Below are 8,187 nucleotides of genomic sequence, written 5' to 3'. Positions count from 1 at the left end.
TAGAAATGGTTAAATACATACAGTATCTAGCTAGCAAGCTACTATCCATCTATCACATTGTTCAGCATTTTACAGCACTGAGTTGTACTGTGCCAATGTCAGCTACAAAACAACTACTAAATAGTTTTTAAGGAGCTTCATTTACCTCATGGTCAGCCTACATAAAGGATACATTAATGCATACCAGGGGCGATTCTAGGGTCAGACTTTTAGGGGGGCTCAGCTCCTAATGAGAAGAAATATTAATATTAAGTAGAGTGGTCTACTATAATGTATAATAATAATAGTTCAGAATAAACAATCACAGATTTCTACAGAGAGGACCCTAAGATAGTTAATGAACTCTGAGGGAAACTTAATATTAATGACAGAACTATCCAAAGTACATTAAACCTGTTAAAATAAAACCATTTGAACCTGTGTTTGTCCCAACTCTAACAGACAGGCTCGCAAAATAATTAAAGTTGTATAAAATAATTTTTAGGGAAAAAATGCAATAATAATTTATTTATTTTTAGGGGTGCTGTGATTAAATTTAGGGATGCTTGAGCACCCCTAAAAAGGGTCTAAAATCGCCAGTGATTCATACCATATTGGTCCATCATATAGGGCACAGTTTCCTCATGTTCTTCACTGGAGGGGCACATCATCATGTATTTTCTGACTTACAGATCACTGTATAGGACACGTCACCATGTTTTTTCTCCCATACAGCGCACCCTATGGGCACTTCACCTTGTTTTTTATACCATACAGTGTATCCTATATATGGCAGATTACCATGTTTTTTCTTTTGTTGAAAGAGCACCCAATTCTACATTCCCTCATGTTGACTTAGGGAACCCTACATGACACTTTTTATACTCCTATTTCACTAGACGGGCACCCATACAGAAGCTCCAGCTCACCCCATTACAATGGCAACTCATAGGGCATTGTATTACATCTTGTGGGGGTACTTTACAGGGCCCTATCACACTTTCTTCCACTGAAAGGGCACCCATGAGGGCACGTCATCCCAGATTGTCACATATGGAGGTGCTCTATAGGGCTTACCCATAACCAAGACAGCGATTACAGAACTTTGATATGTTTTCTCCTTTGTGCAGGCACCTTAGAGGGTTCTTTCGTGGTATTTTTTGTCCTCGAGGGCACCGGGGGTGGTGATGGGGGGTTGTCCTCGGTGCACCAGGCCCAGAGCATTTGTTTTTCTGTCAGCACTGTCATCAAAGACAGTGAGAGAAGTCTTCGCGCCATTCTTCCATTCAATTCCGTTCCCTCTCCTCACTCATTTCCCCCCTTTTTTCCTGATCTTCCTCTCTTCCCCTCTCCTCCACTGCCTTTATAGACAGGGATGAATAATTTGATCTGGAGGGTTTTGAAATTCCACCACTCTGAGAGGCGTGACGTTAATCTTTTATTATCTGCTCTCTCATTCTTCCTCTCCCTTTCTCTTCCATTTCTTTTTCTCCTTATCTCTCTACCAGACCCTCCCTCCCTCCCTTCTGCCTTTCCCCAGCCCGTCCTTGCAGTATTCTAATGATTCATATTTCACATCCACTGCCTTTTCATTTAGCCTGTCTACATCGCTTCAGGGACAGCTACTCACGATCTTAATTGACTGAAGAGATATTGGGGCTGGGTAGGTGGCATAGGTAGAAAGCCATCATCCAACCCCCCACTGCACACAAACAAACCAATATGTGATAGTGAGAAAAGGCGCATGCACATGCTTACTCCAGCATCCATACACATTTGAGCAAAAACACATCAATGTATGAGCAGGCATACAGATTTGCACGCTGTGGTAATTAAGCCGTCGATTTTTCTTAGGGTCAATGGAGTGACGCAGGAGAGCAGAGCAGAAATGATGATGTGAAGGAAAGGATGCTCAGATGAGGAAAAAAATGAGAGGACTCACTCCCTCCCTTTCTCTCTCTCTCTCTCTTTCCTCTTCTCTCTCTGTCTCTTTGTACCCCCCCCCCCCCCCCCCCCCGCAACACACCCAACCCACCCCCAACCCATCTCTCTGTCTGTCTGTGCCTCTCTTTGATCTCAGCCTCTGTCCCACACTGCATATTAAGATGCCCGGGCCCTGTTTGGTATTCCGAGGCGGGCACCAGGATGCCAGTCTCCATATCCTCTCCTCGCTTCTCTCTGAAAGAGAGCAAAAACCCCTCTGTCTGTCTCAAGATGCTTATCCTCACTAAATGGGTCTGAAATAGCTGGAGAACAGGGCGGGGGAGCAGTGGTGGCGGCAGGGTAGAGAAGAAGAGAGATGCGTGGAGGGGGAGAGGGCGGTAGGGGGGGAAGTTACACCACAGACGGGAGGTGGTGGGGGGCTGGAGGGGAGGAGCGGGAAGGGAAGAGAAGCAGAGTGATGGGGCTGATTTTAGCTGAGACGATAATTAAACGCTATTATCACAATGGGCCAGTAATACAGCCAGCCTGTACATAGAGAAGCCAGCCCTCCCAGGTTTGTCTCACTAAGAAGAAAGAAGGAACGAGGGAGGAGGGAGGAAGAGGAGAGCGGAGCACAGATTAATAGGCGGAGGAAGAGCAAGAGAAACAGAGAGGCATGTAGGGGAGAGGAAGAGAGATAGGTAAAATAGGCAAACAGAATTAGGCCGGAGAGTGAGTGGGAGAGTTTAGTGGTGGGGTGATTGCTCAGTGTTTGGGATTAACATGACTCTCTCTTCCTCTCTCTATCTCCCTCTTTATTTCTCTCCCTCTCCTTCTATAAGCCCTGGGGAAGGCACAGCTTTAGTTAAACTGCTCTATTAAACGGCGCCTGCTGAGAAAATCAAATTATAACTTCCTTTAATCAGCGAGTATCAGTGGCCCACACAGGAGCAGCCGCCTCTGACAGCACAGAGAGAGAGAGTGAGAGAGAGAGAGAGAAGGAGACTGTGACTGGAGACCTGAGGGAGGCCGATATGAACCTGTCTCCCGTCTGCTTTGGTTCCCATGGCAACAAGATAGAGTGAGGAGGAATATGGGTTGTGGAATGTCTGCATCTATCTGTTTCCTCTCGGTAAGCATTCATACACAAAGATAGCAGAGAGGAAGAGAATATACTCAGTGAGTCCGGGTGCTCTTCCTTTTGGGTGGTATTTCAAGGTGGGTACACAAGCACAGGAGCGGACTTTCCCATTAGGCAAGGTTGGCATCTGCCCCAAAATAAAAGGGCCCCAAACAGCTATAGATGTATTATGATGCTTAGATATGAAAAATGTTGAATTATGTTACTGTTTTAACTCATTGTTCCCTTAAGTAACTGATTAAGGCCCCCAAAGCACTTAAAATATGCAACTGTACACTACTCAATTACTGCATACTCCTACTTCAGAGGGAAACATATAACATGTAATACATAACATCTAATACATTTACCTCACAGACAGATATTCCTGGTTACATTGCAGACTCAGATTTTAGTAAAAAATGATAACAATTAAAACACAATGCATTATTATTCATGAAACTATTCAGAATTACAAGTCAATTTAAGTACCTTGTGATAATACATCCTCTCTTTCACTCTTGAATTTGAATGCAGGACTTTTACTGTGCAGTATTAATAATTTTACTATTAATAGTTAATAGTTTTATTTCAGAAAAAAGTATGTATCATTGCCAATACCAATGTTCCCTGTTAGAGAAATGTTGAAAATAAAGGCCTCCAGATCACAACTCACAACTCTTGTCATCTATGTCACTGTGTCTGCCAGCTCGCCCCAATCTTAGTTCCTGTAAGGCTTCAACCGCGTAAAGGCATAATAGACTTGTGCAATCATAAATCCTTCTCGTTAGGAGGCGATCTAATCGCTCTTGCCTCTGATTAGTCATTAACAGTCCAGTTAGTGAAATGGTGAGAGGTAGGTGGGTGGGCAACTGCTTATAGATCTCCAGGGTCTGCCTCGACTCGTTAATGATAAGTTAATTAACATTGTTTCAGTCCTCCAGCTTGTTTACACTCACCTGCCACAGGGAAGAGACAGAGAAAGTAAACAAGGGTGGGAGTGAACATACGGGAGGACGGGAGGGACGAAATGGGGTGAAATGATGTTGAAACTTATAATTGAATTCAATCTAATTTTTATGTCTAAAATTAAAGTGTCCAAAAGAGAAGAGGATGCCTACCAAAAATAGAATAGAATAGGCCAAGTGGTAGCATCCTAGCACATCTGCCATCATTAGAAATCTTTGAGGCAGTGCTTGTCTCTGTTACTCATAGCAACACTGCATACCAAGATAATAGGCTGACTGATGATTGGTCAGGCTGCCATACTCTGGTAAATGACCTCACTGCTGTGTGAGTGAGCTCACTGTCTCAGTATTTTGATAACCCAGCCAGTCCTGGCGTTCTTCTCGGCACTGCCACCAAACCTGTTGATGAACAAACCCATCACCAATGTCTCCTGCACAGCAGCCCTGAAGATACACATCCCCACCCCCCATACTCACCACACCTCCCAGTCTTCCCACTGCCACTGGTCTGAGGCCAGCTGTGCTTTTGTTAATATTTTACATGTTAATTTGACTAAGTCACTGTCTTTATCAGTGTAATGTGGAAATATCGGGCATCCATTACACCACCTCATCCTTCCTTTTTGTGTCTATAGTGTGTCTCACCAGCATAAGACTGTTTATCGAAGTTTTAAATAATGCAGATGGTAATATGATAAGTCAACAGTCAATGTTGGTGTCCTGCTTAAACACACACACACACACACACACACACACACACACACACACACACACACACACACACACACACACACACACACACACACACACACACACACACACACACACACACACACAAACATAGCATTTACAGTGCAATAAATATAATTCTCCGGTTGTTCTAATATAACATTGGGCAGAATTTGGATTTTATGGAATATTCTGTGTTAGTCATGCCAGAGAGTTGCACTGCTGGAGAGCCAGAACATCGACCTGAAGAGCTTTGCTAGTGTGCATGTCTAATGCAACCCAGTCTGGGAATACTGCCAGTCTACTGTTACTCCACCAGTGGGGTTTATCATACACACGTGCACACACCCACACACTTGTACACTAACACAGAACCAAAGAGGGAGGGGAGTGTATATATGTGTTTGTCTATGTGTGTAGGCTATGTGTGTGTGAGTGTGTGTGTGTGTGTGTGTGAGAGAGAGAGAGAGGCAGAGCTTTGTGGAGTGTCACTGATCTCTGCTAGCGTGCACAAACATGTCCAACATAGCCATGGCCTGCTTGTCAAAAGTCACAAATATGCAGCTCACATCCCATGATTGTGTGTCCTATGTGTGTCATCCTAAAATACTTTCTACATAAAATCCTTTCATGGCTCTAGAGCCATGTATGATATATGCAGAGAGGCATGGTATGTCAACACGTGCAACAGGAAAGAAAGAAAAAAAGGGTTTCAGCAGAGTCTCAAGCAAACCAAATAGCATATTACTGTACTGTGGATTCACAAAGTCCAAAACAATCAGTCATTTGACAGAAAATGAATAGTGCAACAACTGACTACAGCCATTGGATGGATTGACATGAAATGTTTTGCCAACATTCATGGTCCTCGAAATGTCTCTGTGACATGATTTGTAACATTTTATATGGATGTTCATGATTTCCAGACAATTAAATCTATTCACTTTGGTATTCCCCTGACTTTTCCTCACTTGTCCAGTGAAATATGTCAACAGCGACTACATGAATTGTCACATTTTATTCAGATGTTCATGATTCCCAGACGATGAATCCTATTTACTTTGGTAATCCCCAGAATTTTCTTCTAACGCCCCCGTGAGGATCACATTTGTGGTTCAGAATAAAATATGTCAAAAACTCTTGGATGTGTTGCCAAAAAAAATGTTACAGATATTCATTCCCACCTCAAAATTGTACTATTTTCTGATATAGATGGTTAATCAAGAAAATAATTGACAGATTCATTGAAAATAAGAATTATCTTTGGTTGTAGCCCTAAATGACAGAAGTATTACTAAACTTTTGGAACACACAAAAGATAGTGATATCATATCACTATCTTTTGTGTGTTCCTTTTCCAAAACTGCTGTAATAAGAGCCCTTTTCTTGGTGTTTTAGCACCATCAACATTGTGAGGACACCCAGTTTCTTACTCAAATCTAGTGATGCAACTCTTATAAAAGCTCAAAAGATATAATACATTCATGCTTCTGTCCTTGAACCTTTTAACCGTTGTGCACACATAAAACCAAGCCCCAGCCATCAAACTGCCTCTTGAATGTCCCCAATTTGCAAAAACATCTTCAATTTTGAGAATCTAAATCAGTGCTCATAAAGAGAGTACACTAACACACAAACACACACACATGCACAGTCAGGACTGCTAATAACGTGTGCACTTAAACAGCGATTTATTCAATTCCCCGATGTTATGATTATACATTTGGGTTAGTTTTGAAATGTATCTTGATTAAATATTGAGAAGGACCACTCTGGCGTTGCATGTCCTTAATGTTTCACTCTTCCTCTGAGGGTTGTGATAGTCACTCTCTGATAAGTGTGTATGTGCACGCTGTGGCAGAAATTATTTTATTTATCAAGAGGCATTGGTCTATTTTTCACTGTCATTTGCTACTTTGCTCATCATGAACACTATATTAAAACTACATTGCACTGAATAACCTCAGCTCAACTAAAGGGAATGAAGGGTGATGTATTGATAAACAAGGATTTTTCTTGAGTAAATGTCTTTTTATTCAGTTTTCTCCTTGTAATATTAAATGGCTGAACTATGAATCATGAATGATGATCACCTCTTATTGATGCAAAATGGCATGGACAAATTATTAGAAATACCCCTCATTATAATGCATAACCCCTCTTTTGTTTTATTAATTTCTCTTGATGATTGGAGTTTGCATTATTACACTCACAACTGTAAAGATATGATGATTCTGGGGCTATGAACACAACAATGTTGTGACTAATGAAGTAAACCGTTGACAATAAAGCTCTTAAACTGACGTTTGAGTTCATGTTAAAGGGGATCGCCATCAGTTTGATACATACAGTAAAGGTTAGTCATGAAGACTACTACTCAGCCTCTACAGTAGTGTTACCAGTTGTATTACGTCCTTTGAAGGATTTTGTCAAGTTTGACACAATTATCTCAACTTGAACTTGGAGATTCCAGACTTCCAAGAGAAAGCATGGTCCATAAACTGAAGGTGTAAAGTTTTAAAAGAAATGGAAATTTGCGACGCCGGGAAGATTTAATGAAAAGTTGCTATTGGTTGCATTAGGGGAAATGTAGGATTTAGGGTTGTTGGAACTTGAGTCATACTGTGGGCCAAAAAAATATCAGAGCATCTGCTGCTTTGATTTTTAACCATTTCTAAAAAGAATATCTGTCCCTTGTAATTGCCCAGTTTTATGAAAGAGTGTTAGTTATGTATCAGCATTGACCAAAACCATTGGAGCTTTTACTAACGATTATTTTTTTATCATTAATAATTTAATAATTATTTCCCAATCGATACTCATCTGATGATGTCAGAAGACACAGGAACATGCTCATCACAAATTCCAATAGTCAAAGGTGACATCTTCAAATCTTGACGAACAGTCCAGGCCTTATTTTTTGTTCACTGTCCCATAGAATGAAGACAAAGGTTCCCAGAACAGCTGGAAATACAGATGTTTGGCAATTTTGATTAATAAATACCTTTAACAAACAATCTACTATCAAAATGGTATGATCGATTAATAGTTAGAGCTCTAAACGCCAGTATTGCTTTAAAAAATGCTGGTACAGATGTTGGTGATTGTGTACAAAAAAACTTGCACAAGTTTGATACCCAACGAGTACGTGCTTTCAATTGGTGGAGTTCGATGTCACCACAAAGGCGAGAGTACAACTCCGCAAAACAATTAAAAAACCCCACAGTTTATGTGTTGTTGTCCTCCTCCTGTGTGTGTTTATATGTTTACAGTGTTTATCGTGTTACATGGAGGTGGACAGTGGTGTCTCTCCGCTGTCCGACAGTAACATCCTCACTGGCACACAGACCTGACCTAGAATTGCTACTTAGAATTCGGGCTAAACCATCACGCTGCAGCGGGGAGGGGGGGGGCAACGACAGGAAATCTTGACTGGGATGCAATGGAGTAGGACCACTGGAAAGCTCG

Source organism: Scomber scombrus, chromosome 13, assembly GCF_963691925.1.
Source record: "Scomber scombrus chromosome 13, fScoSco1.1, whole genome shotgun sequence".
Taxonomy (NCBI): Eukaryota; Metazoa; Chordata; class Actinopteri; order Scombriformes; family Scombridae; genus Scomber; species Scomber scombrus.
This window is presented reverse-complemented; position numbering follows the sequence as displayed.